The 15076-nt window shown below is 41.3% G+C and overlaps 1 protein-coding gene across 3 annotated transcripts in view; it reads right to left on the bottom strand.

The window, feature by feature from the left end:
- The window catches only part of ZBTB44 (zinc finger and BTB domain containing 44), a 135145-nt gene that overhangs the window by 16176 nt on the left and 103893 nt on the right, over positions 1–15076 (bottom strand). The gene's annotated exons all lie outside the window — the stretch shown is intronic.

Genomic DNA, 15076 nt, shown 5'->3' with positions numbered 1-15076 from the left:
TTTCTTTTACATTCAATGATAACGGTAAATAGGACAAATACAGAGGGTGAATCTGCTTAGCAGGGACACAGGCAGCATTATAATTACTTTCCATTCTGTCAAGCTAAAAAAAAGGTTTTGCCTTTAGTTATACTTTAAGCTCAAGAGCAAAGGCTGAATTTTTCTTTTTAGTTATATTTCTGCTCTCCTGAGCTTTCGATCGCACTAGTGTACGCAGTGTCTAAGGATTGAAAGGCCTGGACCATACTGAGCAATACAGTATATTGTACACTTATGTTAAAGCTGAAATCCAGGTATGGATTTTTTTGCAATGCTACATTGGTCCAGCCTGGACCAATGTAACTATGCATATACAGAAGCAGAATCACGGACGTAATCACCGCTACTACAAAGATAGCTGCCGTCTTCCGAGCCCCAAGCCAAGCAGCATGGGCGCCATTCACACAGCACCTTGTATTTGCCCAAGTGAATGCAAGGTATGATCTAACTGGACAAGGTGGAAAGGTGGGACAGTGACATAGTGTTCCCCAACTCAATCAGAGAGTTCTTTACATTAATTGCACAAGGGGAGGGGGTTAATGATGGACTAAGATAATGGGGGGGGGGGGGGGGGAGGAGGAATTGTACTTAACTGCTGCTCTTCCATGTCTTAAAAGAAATGTTCTGGATTTTTTTTTTATCATCCTTATCTAGGGTGGTGCAGCATTGGTTTGATGTTGCATCTGTCCCACACTAGCTCTAAGAGAACTGAGCAATCACGCGGTTCTCAGTGCTCCCTGAACAGAGAGCTGGTGTGCTTAAATCATTACTCATTCATGTAAAACATTCATTCCAAAAAGGTAAAACATTTTTGCTGTAACTGATTATAAAGTGTAAGCTGGAGTTTGGCTTTAATTTGTTAGCGTATTTAAATCTGCTAATACATTTAACACTACCCCCCCCCCCCCCAAGACCGATAGTGCTGCTGTCTGCGGAGCCTCATGTGCTCCTTCATCCAGAGTTATGTCTCACTAATACAGGAGCTACTGGGCAGATCGCCAAGTGGAACCAAAGGCAATAAAAGCCAAAGAAAAGAAAACTGATGCACCCACCACATCCAATGATTGGTAAGCTGCAATATATTACATTTTTGGTTTTGGCTTTAATTACATCTTTATTAATGTGAAATTTTATTGCATATTTATGGATAGGTTTGAAAAAATAATCACTATTCATATGGGTATTTCTATTCAGAGTGTGAGGCTATATATATATATATATATATATGTATATATATATATATATATATTATAACAGCTATATTCATTTTTTTGAGAAGCATAGTCACCAAGCGTGGCCATAACCAGTGTGGTAGCCATTGTTAATTTGGCGTTTCCCCATCTTTTATATGTAATGCTGATATTAATCCATGGTTGATAAATCTGTCACCAGCTTTTCTACTGGCTACCAGGAAAGCTATGCTATGTGTTCCTAGATATTCACCCTGGTAAGCTTCTGGGGTCACCCTTCCACTTCATTTACCCGAGTGCAGAGACAGGGCTTGCAGCTTTTAATTGAAAATTTCAACATATTGTATATAAACATATGATGTGATTCTTTGATATTCTCTTGAAGAAGTGGAACTGTCCATGAAACAAGTCAAGGGATCTTGAGTCTAATATATTTAATATACATCTGTAAATGTGTATTTATTTCACAAGCACAATAATGTTCTTGTTACTATAGGAGATGCTGTTATGAACCACATGTTAGGCTCTTGGAGTATGTTTTCATAAATAGCAGTTTTTAGATGTTTGTTACCTAAAGAAATTATTTTGCATTGAATAAAACCAACATTTTTTTGTAACATTTTTTCTAACGATGTAGACTACTTTTATACCTTGAAAGTCCCATTTATTCTTAATATTTCTTGTGCAAAGCGTTCTGTGAATGGCATCTGTGCCAAGCAGGCCACGCCACATGTGTTCACTAGGCAGCTACTCAGCAGGGAATTGAGAAGAGAGCAGCAATCATTGTAGTAGCAATGACTACTACAATGACTATCTGCCTCCACAGGGATCCCAAAAGTATAGTATATGCATACTTACATACATTGATCCAAGCTGAACCAGTGTGACTTTGCAGAAAATCCATTCCTGAAATTCAGCTTTAAAGTGGAGGGCCACTCAAATTTTTATTTTTTTTAACTTACCAGAAATGACTGTTGCTAGGCAGATCGTCCTAATCTGCCTCTTCCTATCCTGCTGTGATCTTAGGTCTTCTCTTCCTCACGTTGTCTTCTAGTGAATGGGGCATGGTGTGTTCTGGGAACTGTGCGTTCCAGAACACAGCATGCCCCATTCACAAAGCACTGCACGACTCGCGCATGTGCAGTAGGAAATGGGCAGGTAAGTGTGCTTATTAAAAGTCAGCAGCTACAGTGTTTGTAACTGCTGACTTTTAATTTTATTTTTCCCGGCTGGCTCTCCCCTTTAAAGTAGAATTCCATTCTAAACCCAACTAGTCTTTTAAATGTCCCCTCCCACCTTCTAACTCCTATGACTAAGTTGTGTAAAAAAGATGCACAAATTTAACTAATTTAAACCTACGTCAGTCTGGTCACGTGATACGGCTCCCCTGTGCCAGCCAACAGGGGCAGCAGGGAGGAGGAGCGAGTGCGACAAAGGATGGGCCATAAGGAGCAATATGGGTGGTGTCACCATTTCACAGCGGCTTTATGAGCCGTTGTCCAGCGCTCTCTCTTCTCCCCTGCAGCCACCGCTGATTGACACAGGGGACCATGGGGTTGATTTACTAAAGGCAAAGACTGTGCAAAGTGCAGTTGAACTCTGCAAGTGCAGTTGCTCCGGAGCTTAGTAAATAAGCAAAAGCTCTGCTGACTTTCATCCTCCAATCATATGCAAGCAAAAGTGCCGTTTTTTTTTAATTTTCATCGCACGTGATTTGGCACATTTTGGAAAGTGAAGCCTTGCCTCATTTACTAAGCTGTGGAGCAACTGCACCTTGCAAAGTGCAGAGTTTATTTGCCTTTAGTAAATCAGCCCCCATGTGTCTGAAATGGAGCGGGCTATAAATAGGCAAGTATATACATCATAGTCAACACAGGTGTTGAGAGGGGGGAGGGAACACTTTAAGGTATAGTTAGAGAGTTAAGCTGGAATTCTACTTTAATGATTGCCTTTGCTATAGGTTTTAATTCATGTACAAATCAAAAGGAAAGGAACGTGAACATATCTTACACAAACCATTTTAACTTTGAAAGCATGTAACTGCATGCTGAGTTTGCATTGCTCCTGGGCCTGACCCTAGAGTACACCGAGCGATGGCAGAGTGACAACAGGCTTTAACAAAAGCCAACTCCAGGCCAATCTTTTGTTGTTTTTGGCTACGGTCTTTTTTTCAGGGTTTTTTTTTGGCTTCTGTGACTCTAGTGAGGATATTTCTCTGTGCTTCCTGTCAGAGGAGGAAGCGATTGGAATACTCTCCCGACAGGGACTCAGAGACAGGGACTCAGAGACAAAACACACATTTTGAGTAGGAAAGACATTGTGACAGGTTATTGCTGTCTGAGCCTTCCGACAATCACATTCCTCATTTGTGGAGTGTCAAAGGGACAGAGAATAAGCCTTGTACACCCGATGAGAATATCCGATGAACGATCGTCCGTTTTTAAATTTTATTTTGCATGCTAGTCTAATATCAAAAATGAAGATTGATAAACTTAAAAAAAAATTCTCTTACGACAGAAAACTACTGGAAGTAATGTAATGTGTTGTATTGTAATGAATTTTGTATTTTCTGAGCATGCGTGATCTTGGTCTACTGTTTTTTTTTTCTTTTTTCGGACAAATACTGTACTGTTCAAACAAAAATTGTACAATCTGGCATTCTACAAGTAAAATTTTCGTGTTTGTCCCTTTGGATAATTTCAGATGAACGTCGTGATTGCCTCTCAAAAGCTATGTACTAACGATCAGATTATCGTACGATCGCTTCAAAATCGTTATTTTTCATCCAATTTTCTGATCATGTGTACTAGGCTTAAGGGGGAAATCTCCCAATTGGGTTGCAGACAGAAATAAAATCCTTTTCTCATTCTACCTACTACTACAAAATTGTTTAGTGTTTGGCTTTAAAAAGGGAGTTCCCCACTTTCTAAAACACTCTGGTCAGAGCTCTCAGCCACGGGCTGAGAGCATTGATCAGGAGCCAATGGCAGACCTTTTTCAGTTATGACACTTCAACAGAAGCTGGCTGTTCGCATCAAAGTGAGACCAAAGTAGCGCAGCGACTACTTTGAAGTTGCACAGATATGAACGATACTCATTGGAAATCATGGGGTATGACTTGCCATGCCACTTTTCAGTACCAAATCGCATGAAAAGTCACACTAGTGGAAACCTAGCCTTAGTGGAAGATGATGAAGGCATTGCTAACACTTGAACTATTTTCATTCTTCATCAGGAAGCAAGCGTATAATAATCTACCCCCAACCAAATCCTTCCTCTCTGCTCTTTGCCAGACACTTGTTACTTGGTTTACTAAATGCAGCTGTTAATCCAAGAAGGAAAACAAAGGGCAGAACCGGGAGGGGGCACACTGTTGTGTGCAGGGGTGTGTGAAAATCCTATGACCTCTGAGCTTTGCAACCTGCAGAGATCAAGGTCATAAATCAGGGTTTCTTGGCCAGGATTTCTTGGAACTCTAGGATTCCTCCAAATGTTGCTAGGGGTTCCTTGAGCAATGAGAAATTACTGTCTCTCCGTTCCCACTGACACCATTGATGCTAATAGGTATCTGCAAGGGGGTAATTCTTCCCAATGATCACTAGTGTAAGGAGCATTCTTCCCACTGATCACACTAATGTATTATGATTTGTAGATATTGTAATTTTTAGCAGGGGTTCTCTGAGACCAGAAAGTTATTCCAAGGGTTCCTCTGTATTGAAAAGTTTGAGAAAAGCGGCCATAGAGAACACCAGGTCCCAGGTCCTGCTTTTTGCCTGCATAGCCACAAGACACACAGGGAGATTTACTAAAACTGGAGCATGCAAAATCTGGTGCAGCTCTGCATAGAAACCAAGCAGTTTCCAGGTTTTATTGTCAAAGCTTAATAGAACGAGCTGAAGTTAGAAGCCGACTGGCTACTATGTAGAGCTGCACCAGATTCTGAGTGCTCCAGTTTTAGTAAAACCTTCCCCACAGTTTTGCAAGTACACAAGCGTTCAGTTTTTAACTTGCAATTTCAGATTGACTGCAACAAAAATGCCCTACTCCATTAAAGGCATGGCTTATACTGCACTGATGGCCAAAAGCCTGAAAAACTGCTGTATGTGGTTTGGAATAAATTACTTTAGAATATTAGGTTACATTTGCACTATACACAAGTGGTTCTGGATGGGCAGCTAGCTAATGGGGCATAAAGGAATCATTTGTATGGCTCTGAAATGGGGGGGAATGATCCTCCTATTTTTGGGGTATATGATGGATTGAGATGAGAATATCCTCCGTTCTATGGGCTCATGCACATGAACATACGCCATTTACACAAGATCTTGCCGGCTGTAAAAATTGGCATAAACCATTCTCCATCATTTCTATGCATGTAGCATCTGTGCTAAAGTTTACATGCATACACCATAAATTACCGTATTTATTGGAGTATAACACGCACATTCATTTTAAGAGGGAAGTTTCAGAAAACAAATCTTAGGCCGCGTACACACGGGCGGACTGTCTGACGGACTTGGTCTGCTGAAACGTGTGCTGAAACGTGAAACGTGTGGGCTTCAGCTGACTTTTTCAGCGGACAGTCTGGCGGACTAAGTCTTTCGGAATTTCCGTAATATTGTCCGTCCAACTTTGGTTTCAGCGGACAGTCCGCTCGTGAGTAGGCAAGTTGGACGGACTAAGTATGGCGCATGCTCAGAAAGGATTTACACGGCCGAAGGTTGCATTGCAGTGTATTGGACGTCGTATTTCTAGTCCAGTCGTACGTGCCGTACACGTCATCGCACAAGCTTTCAGCGGACTGTCTGTTCATCGTGTGTGGTCAAGTCCGTTCATTCAAAAGTAGGACGGACTGTCTGTCGGATTGTCTGACGGACTTAGTTGGCCAGACAGTCCGCCCGTGTGTACGCGGCCTTACATTTTAAGTAAGGAACTTTGAAGCAAAATAAGGGTCAGTGCCCATCTGCAGCCTCACAAGTGCCATCAATGCAGCCTGGTCGATGCCCATCTGCAGCCTAGAGGGGACAGGGAAGGGAGCGGGACGAGTACCAACAGATTACATACAGTGAGAATCTCCTATGATAGACAGAACAGTGGTCCAATGGCAGCCCAGGAGACAGGACTTCCTAATACAGAGGCTGCCAAGTAAACAGGAGATTCTCACTGTATGTAATCTTATGTCCCCCTCCGAGGCAGCTAAAATGTAAGTATTGGCGCATAACACGCACGCGCTATTTGCGCCCGATTTTCAGGGTGAAAAAAGGTGTGTTATACGCCAATAAATACAGTAACTCTTTTTGGGTTTATTTCGAGTGGAAAGATCAACAATATGTTACACCACTGCTTATTCATGCGGTGGCAATGCATACACAGAATGTGTGATTATCTGTGTAATAGATCAGCATCCAGAGCTGAACTGGGGGAGTAGCTTCCACCTTAAGCATTGTGTAGGACAAGATGCTTAAGGTGGAAGCTACTCCCCCAAAACAAGTCTTATAGTTTCCATAGCAACCAGCTATACTCTTCCTGCCAGTGTCCTGTGGTCAGCTGAGCAATCGGAGATTTACACATTCCTCACGTGCAGCTCTGCAGTGAATACTCTTTTCTCCCTCTTTCCTTCCAGCTTACCAGTACTCAGACAGTGGTGCAAGGCAGTGGTGGGACGAGTTGGTTCCAGCAAAGCCATCTTGATGTTCTCTGTGGTTCTATGAAGGCATGCTGATCTATTACACATGTGTGTGCAATTGCTATCTTTTTGCTCCAATTTTATTTGTTCAATAAAATTTTCATTGCACTATGATATGCGATTCTCTGGTTTGTTTTTTTGTTTTAAGGTAATCTAACAACAAACTTTGCTTATTTGGCCCTTTGGTCTGTTAACTATACTATTTTGTTATATCTGTTCAGTAAGGCCTGATTCACACCTATGATTTTTTTTCATGCATTTTGCAAATTTGCACTACAAAATAGGTTCCATAGGAAATAAGGTTAAATGGACCGTAGTGCAAATCTGTAAAATGCATTAAAAATGCAAAGGGTGTGAATCAGGCCTCAAAGCAAAAAAATAAAAAATAAACCTAGGATAGGTGAGGTGCTCTACCGTACTGCCCTATGTGACAATGCTGCTACTCTATAGATACGATGCAATGTGTAAGTACTGTCAACATAGGACAGGAAGAATGTTAATGCCAGGATCACCAGCTTTAAAAAAAAAAATACTGAAAAAATAAAGCTAATGCAGCCACCACATCTAAGGACCTGTAAAGCGGCAGTATATTAATTTATTGGGCTTAGATGCACTTTAAAAAAAAAGGCATTCTACAGCTACAGTAGTACACATCAACTCTGATCGTCACTCTTTCAAAGTTGCACCGACTTGAATCTTCAGCATATTAAATGCTCACAGGCTTGTATGATGCCTGCATCTCCCATTGTGATTCCACCAGTCCCCCACTGCATTAGTATGGTTGTGCAGGGAAAGAACAGTGACACAGCAGTGGGCAGGTGAAAACACAGACAAAGGACACACCCAGGAGAGTATCTGAAGATTCTTTGACCACTGTAGCTCTGCGAAGGCTGGAGTCACTGCTGACTGAGATTGAATTAGAACTCTTCTTTTTTTTTTTATGCAAAAGATCTAGTAACAGTCATTTAATGAATTGTAAATGCTACAATTGCATATATGCCCACTCAGTGCCCTTCAGGCTTTAGGCTCAGTAGGCTGTCAATTACAAAGCCTGGCACACCTACCTCCAACAAATCACTGAAAACCTGTCAGTGGCTGTGTATGCATTGTGACTGAACTGAGGTCTGAAGTGCATGAATTAGTGCTGATCAGAAGCCTATGCGTTGGGATTGATCTGAGGAATAAAATGTATGCACCCAGACTGATCTGAGAGAGCCGGAGGAGAGAGAGAGCAAGCGCGAGACAGAGAGCCGGAGGAGAGCAAGCGCGAGACAGAGAGCCGGAGGAGAGCAAGCGCGAGACAGAGAGCCGGAGGAGAGCAAGCGCGAGACAGAGAGCCGGAGGAGAGCAAGCGCGAGACAGAGAGCCGGAGGAGAGCAAGCGCGAGACAGAGAGCCGGAGGAGAGCAAGCGCGAGACAGAGAGCCGGAGGAGAGCAAGCGCGAGACAGAGAGCCAGAGGAGAGCAAGCGCGAGACAGAGAGCCGGAGGAGAGCAAGCGCGAGACAGAGAGCCGGAGGAGAGCAAGCGCGAGACAGAGAGCCGGAGGAGAGCAAGCGCGAGACAGAGAGCCGGAGGAGAGCAAGCGCGAGACAGAGAGCCGGAGGAGAGCAAGCGCGAGACAGAGAGCCGGAGGAGAGCAAGCGCGAGACAGAGAGCCGGAGGAGAGCAAGCGCGAGACAGAGAGCCGGAGGAGAGCAAGCACGAGACAGAGAGCCGGAGGAGAGCAAGCACGAGACAGAGCATACACATGGTCGCAATTTCTGACCAAAAGCTCACATCAGACTTTTGCTGGTGGAATTTCCAATTGTGTGTACGGGGCATTACTCTGATTTAACTGCATACAGTAAGCTTTTCGCAATGTTCATAAGAAGCTGCAGGAAGTAAAACACATCCAGCATCATTTAACCCTTTTCTCCCTCCTCAGTCTTAGGCCTGCTCCTTTCATTAATTTAATTTCATCTCTTTCAATATTGGAGGCTGAGCATAATATGTGGGCATTACCTAGGGCAGCACGATTAAAAAAATGGAGCTTGTCGAGGAATGCCCACTCCTCCAGACCCATATCCACCCATCAAAGCATTTTGATATTCGCAGCTTCTCCCAAGAGTCAAAATATTACTAAAATATTTTAACATTTCTTCTAACACATGGTCTTTGGAGGTCATGATTTCACTTACTAACCCGTGAAGTCAGGAGGTCATTCTTCATTTTGTAAACAGTGACCTGATGGGAGAACAGCAGGGCAATGATCTAGTAAAACCTCTCCCTGTTCTGACAAGCCTATTTACACAATCACAGAGACTTGAGGAAACAGAACACATTACACAATCAAGAGAAAAAAAAAAACAAGTTACAAATCTCAACTACTCTGCCAGTACATAACTTGGCCCGGAGAATGCATGTTTAGAAGTGTGACGCACAGCGTAAGAAATCAGAATTTTTACTAGTAAAATGGTGTGCACAAGAGAGGAATGCGGAGGACAGGCTCATTCCATCACAATGAAGTCATGGGTACCAGAAGAGCCTCCACATTTCCTCTTACTCATTGTTTCATGCCACTAAGGAATATGCCACTATATATCTGAAGGCCATGTAGAAAAACACAGGGACTGTTTGTGGTTTTCCAACGTCCTGAAATTTACGGACAGGTATGTGATCTTGCACTTCCTGGTCTGCGGTGCGTGTGCATGCACTGCCAGTGACCCGTTCCCACTGTGATTGGAGACAGCGGGCGCTAATCAGCCAGTCCGCTGGGACCGGTGATTGTTCCCAACAGAGTGAGAACGGCAGTCTGCCTATGTAAACAAGGCAGATCCCCCTTCTGTTTGTAGGGAAGACTGAGAGCCTGTGTTTCTGCTAAGCAGGGACACTAATCTCTGTCTTACCACAGTCCAATAACAGCACACACAGTTACAAAGCACTCCCTAGGAACACAGTTAACCTTTTGATCGTCCCTGATGTTAATCCCATCCCTGCCAGTGTGACTAGTACAGTAACGTGCATAATTTTTAGTACTGATCACTGGTACCCAAAAAAAAAAAAAAAGTATCATAAGTGTCACTTCGTGTTCAATTTGTCTGCCGCAATCCTGCTATAAGTTGGTGATCTCTGCTATTACTAGTAAAAAAAAAAAAAAAAAAAAAAAAAAAAAAAAGTTAATAAAAATTCCACAAAAATATCCCATAGTTTGTAGATGCTATAACTTTTGTGCAAACCAATCAATATACACATACATTTATTTATATATATATATATATATATATATATATATATATATATATATATATATATATATATATATATATATATATATATATATATATATATATATATATATATATATATATATATAGCAGAGGACTTTTTTTATTGCACTAGAGTCCACTGCAGCCTTCCCCCCAACCACTCAACTTCCGTTTGTCTGCACATACATATGTTTCACTGACATCTAAGCCATACAGAAATGGTTATTACAGCTGAAGTATATAGAGTGCTAAAACAGATAAGGTCTACACCAAAAAGTGCACTCCATTTTAACATAGAAAATATTTCTGCTCTGGTAATATGGGAACACTGACTGGAGAGATCTACCCCCAGAGCTGTGATAAAGTGACAGGTCTGTAGAGAGTCTGCAGTAAGTTTATATATTATATATGAGCTCACAAGGCAACACAGATGTGGTCATGAAAATGATACTGTTCTCCTCTACAGTGCCTCTGAAGATAAGTGTGTTATTTAAATCAGTTTCAGTAATAAGAATAATGAATTTTATCAACTATTAGGTCTCATAAGGAAAGAAGTAAAACAAACTGAACGGTACAGGTCAGTCCAAATTGTTGTCATGTTTCAAATGAGTTCAGTAATCCCTCCTGCACCTGAGCTCTCACTTCAAGCAACCTCCCACTCTTGCTACTTCCATGTGGTGGGCTGGGGAATAGAGTCAGTACCTCTACGGGGAGATGTCATCACTAAAGTCCCTGAAAGGAGTCAGTGGTCAACTCATCCTATATCAAAATATAATTATTTGGTGGAGTGCCACTGCCAACCCTTTATTACAGCTGAATTTTACTGGGAAAACAACATTTACATGAAGTCACCAGATTTACATACTATGAAAGCATGGCAGACTAACCGGCACCTGCAGTTGTTTTTTGTAAGTTCTCTTTTCATTCCAAACACTCCTGCCAGTTTTAGAGGTTAAAGACTAATGCAGCGTACACACAACTGGACTATCCAGCAGAAAGGGGCAGACGGAATGATTTAATTGGATATTCCGATCGTGTGTGGGCTTCCGCAGACTTTTTTCCCCAAACATTCTGACAGACCTAGAAATAGAATATGTTTTACAGACTTCCGACGGAATCAATTCCCATTGGGAAAACCGTTTGTCTTTATGCTATTCCGACGGACCAAAAACGACACAAGGGCAGCTATTGGCTATTGAACTTCTTTTCTTGTCCCATTGTACGTCATCATGTTCTAAATGAACAGACTTTGGTGTGATCATTTGTAGGCAAATGTGTTTCAGCAGAACTCCATCTGAAAGACCGTCAGTTTATTCAGACGGAAAATCAGGTCGTGTGTACGCGGCATTAGTATTAACTTTTGTAGAAGATTTTACTTTTTCACTCTGGAATAAAAAGCCTTTGGTATGGTGTTTTGTGCCGAACCCATTATAATTCTGCCATCTTTTACCCCCCTCCCTGACTGTGGTGAATCTGCATCTTCTCCAGGGAGAAATTCAAAAGATGTGTGTTAAGCAATAGGCTTTCTGTAGCATTTATGTGACAATTCAGTTTACCGCAGAGAGCTGCAGAGGTTCCTGAAGCACCAAATAGGGCATATTTTCCTGGGAACTATCCCAATTCCATTGCCACCGCTGTAATTCCCATTTTTCTACAACAGCTAAATGAAGGTACAATCACACCAGTGGGAGGGAGGGGCAAGAGAACAAGTGGTGGGCAAACTTGGAAAAAACAATGTCAATGACAACATTGGGATAATGACACACTGAAGGCACAGATCTTCCTGGTGAGGCCCCATCCTGCATTGTGCACAGGATAACTGACTAGATCCCACCAAGGGAGTTCTTGCCTCAAGATGACTAATGGCTGCAATGGGCTGGTCCTCCACATAGCACTTATGTTACCAATCCAGATAAGGAGGTATTATATCTATGATTATGCCTTTGGAATTTTCAATAAATTCTTATCGATTCATTCTACTCATTTGTTATGACCTCTATGATCAACTCATTTAAAGTCCCATGGGCTAACCCTTTTTTTGTATTATATCATTGTACTTGCACATATTTAAGATCTAAATAACAAAACAAAGTGAAGTCTTTAAAGCCCAACTCCAGGCAAAAAAAAAAAAAAAAGTTTTCCCTTGCAGTTGGGGTGTGCCCTCACTGCAAGGGTTAACTGCTTGTTTTTGGCTTTGGGATTGGAAAACAGAGATATACTTACCCAATCCTCAAGATCAGTCCCTGCAGCTCCTGTCCCCCGCAGTCTAGTGCTATGGACGGACAGTTCCGGACTTCATCGAGCCAATAGACCTGCTCTAGACAGGACATCAGGAACAGTACACCACTGAATCGTGGGGGGAGCATTGTTTGCCACTGGAGTGGAGGATCCGGTGAGTAATAAGCTTTCTGCTCACCCTTGGACGAAACAGGCAGTTAAACCATGCAGTACAGGCACAGCTCCACTGCATGGGAAAACTTTTGTTTTTGCCCACAGTTAGGCAATGAGGGGGGATTTGGAAAAGTGCAATGCTAGTGTAAAAGAAGGAATTAGTTCCTAGTGCTAATACAGTCTGGTATACAAATATTTGGATTACTGCACACTCAATACTTGCAGAAAACTGCTTTATTGTAGAACAAAGTCCATAACATACAACCACAACAGATCAAGCAGGGGAGGGAAAAGGTAGGTAGATTAATTTCACATGCAAGTTCGTGCTTTCTCAATACCATTGATTGAGAAAGCAGGAACTTTCGTATTTTCTGCAAGTATCGAGTGTGCAGCCATCCAATCATTCGTATACCTGAGAGTCTGCAGCAGTGGTAGGGCATGCACCCCAATTGCTGTGCAGTCTGATCATCATGGCTGGTAAACATCACCAATGAGCAGCGGTTTCTTATTGTATGGACCTGCTAATACAGTTTTCTGGCTTTCATCGTGAAATAGGCAAGACTGACCTATGCACACACAAGGATTCTGCTTCTTCATGAAGATAAAGAGCAATATGTACATTACAGGAATCACAGCCACCAATCAACCTTTAATTTAATGGTTGCTTTGATTTGCTGCACTTTTTGACATGTTTAACCTTCTTTGCAGAGAGACAAAGAGGGCTCACACATAGCAGATGGAATGGTCTGTGCTATGGAGAGCATGAATAAATTGGACTGAATGCTTTTCCATAGTGAGTTTCTTCCTCTTCTTTTGAAAAAAGTTAATTTGCAGTTTTACTGAATGAGCTCAAAGGAAAGGGGTAAACCCATAAATGCACCCCAAGGTTATTAAAAGGAATCTATAGTCTAACAAATAAGTGAATTATGCTCTATTTACATTGTTTCAATAGTTTGTAATCCTTGGTACACAGGGCAGCCATACTGCTTAGTTACATATGCAGGGCTCTGCTTCCTATGGCTTTTATTATCCCAATGCAAGTTCATCAGTTTTCTAGGAAGTTGTTCATCAAGGACGCAGAATTACTTCTAGATATGATCAGTGCTAGTTCACACCAGATGCAGTCCAGTTTTACATTTTTTTCTCTGCATGAAAAATGCATGTACAATGTTTTCTATGTATTCCAATGGCCCTAGTTCACACCGGTGCAGTCAGTTCCAGGTGCAGAAAAAAAAAAAAAAAAGTAGAACATGCTGCATTTTTTTCTGCAAAGAACTGCACTGGAACACAGCAAAACATATCAAAAACATAGGAACTGCGTGTGGTGTGAACTGTAAGCAAAAACTCATTTGGAACATATCTGTAGTGCATTTTTGTGGTATGAAGTGGTCCATATAGTCACTAGCATCTCTAGGTAGAAATATAAAGAGTACTTCCAACATTTGAAGGCACATTTAAGAAACCTCCACCATATATTTGTTATGTATTCCCATTCAAAGAGCATGCCTAAAAATAATTTCAAATTAAAAAAAAAATTTCTTACCTCTCTAGTTGTTTCTTTGGAGCAGGATTATGCACATTACTCTATAGGTAGTTTGTGCTGTTCAAAAACTTGCAATGTGCTTATTTTGGACACTTTAGGGAGAGCTTGGTTTAAAAAAGTGCATTGAAATACAATGCAGAACCCAAGCCTTGATATTTGTTAACATCCTTGTTAGGGCAGACAGTGTCAACATCTAGTTCACAATCGACAATGAGATCAGTCAGAACAGTACGGGCATAGTTACATATGTTAGACATCAACTCCCCAGTCCTCTCCCTAACATTACATGGAAGGGAGAGCTAGGAAGGAATTAAAAGTTTTGGAGTTTTCAAAAGAAAGCACCTAAAAAGCTAAGCAACTTTTTTTTTTTTTTTTTTTTTTAAGTTATACAATGTGAATGGGAATAAGGAGGTGTTTTGCCAACTTGGCTACAAATGTGGAAATACACTTTAAACATTAAAGTATGTCAACCCAATATGTTATTTTCATGTGAAATTTAAAATGCAAAATTGTGTCTTCAATGAAAATGCTCTATAGTTATTTAATTACAGTTCTACATACTCTATATTTTGCCATTTGGCAGTACTTGAGATTTTTTTCTTGAAGATTGAAATCTTCTTACTCAGAAATGTCTGTCAAATCCAGATATCAGCAAAGCAGTAACTGCACCACAATGGCAATAGAAACTAAAGTTTTTTTTTTAAATTGGATAATCAATAGAAGAAAGACAACTCTTTCAAGAGGTCACACAACCTCCCTCCCTTCCTTCTTCAGGGCTTTTACAATCGGTTATATAACTTCAAAAATGCCTGGACTGGAAAATGTTTCTAAGTATCAAATCAATTGATGTGCACTAGCAAGTAATGCAGCATGAGGGAAGCTTTTCAGATCTATTTTTGAGTCCAGGCATTTGTGAAGTTACATAAAATACAAATCTTTATGAAGAGGGAGTGTCTGAACCCCCAAAACATGTTGGATTTC

The sequence above is a fragment of the Lithobates pipiens genome, unplaced genomic scaffold, assembly GCF_037356315.1.
Source record: "Lithobates pipiens isolate NorthernLeopardFrog02 unplaced genomic scaffold, aLitPip1_a1.2 Scaffold_27, whole genome shotgun sequence".
Lineage (NCBI taxonomy): Eukaryota > Metazoa > Chordata > Amphibia > Anura > Ranidae > Lithobates > Lithobates pipiens.
This window is presented reverse-complemented; position numbering and strand designations above follow the sequence as displayed.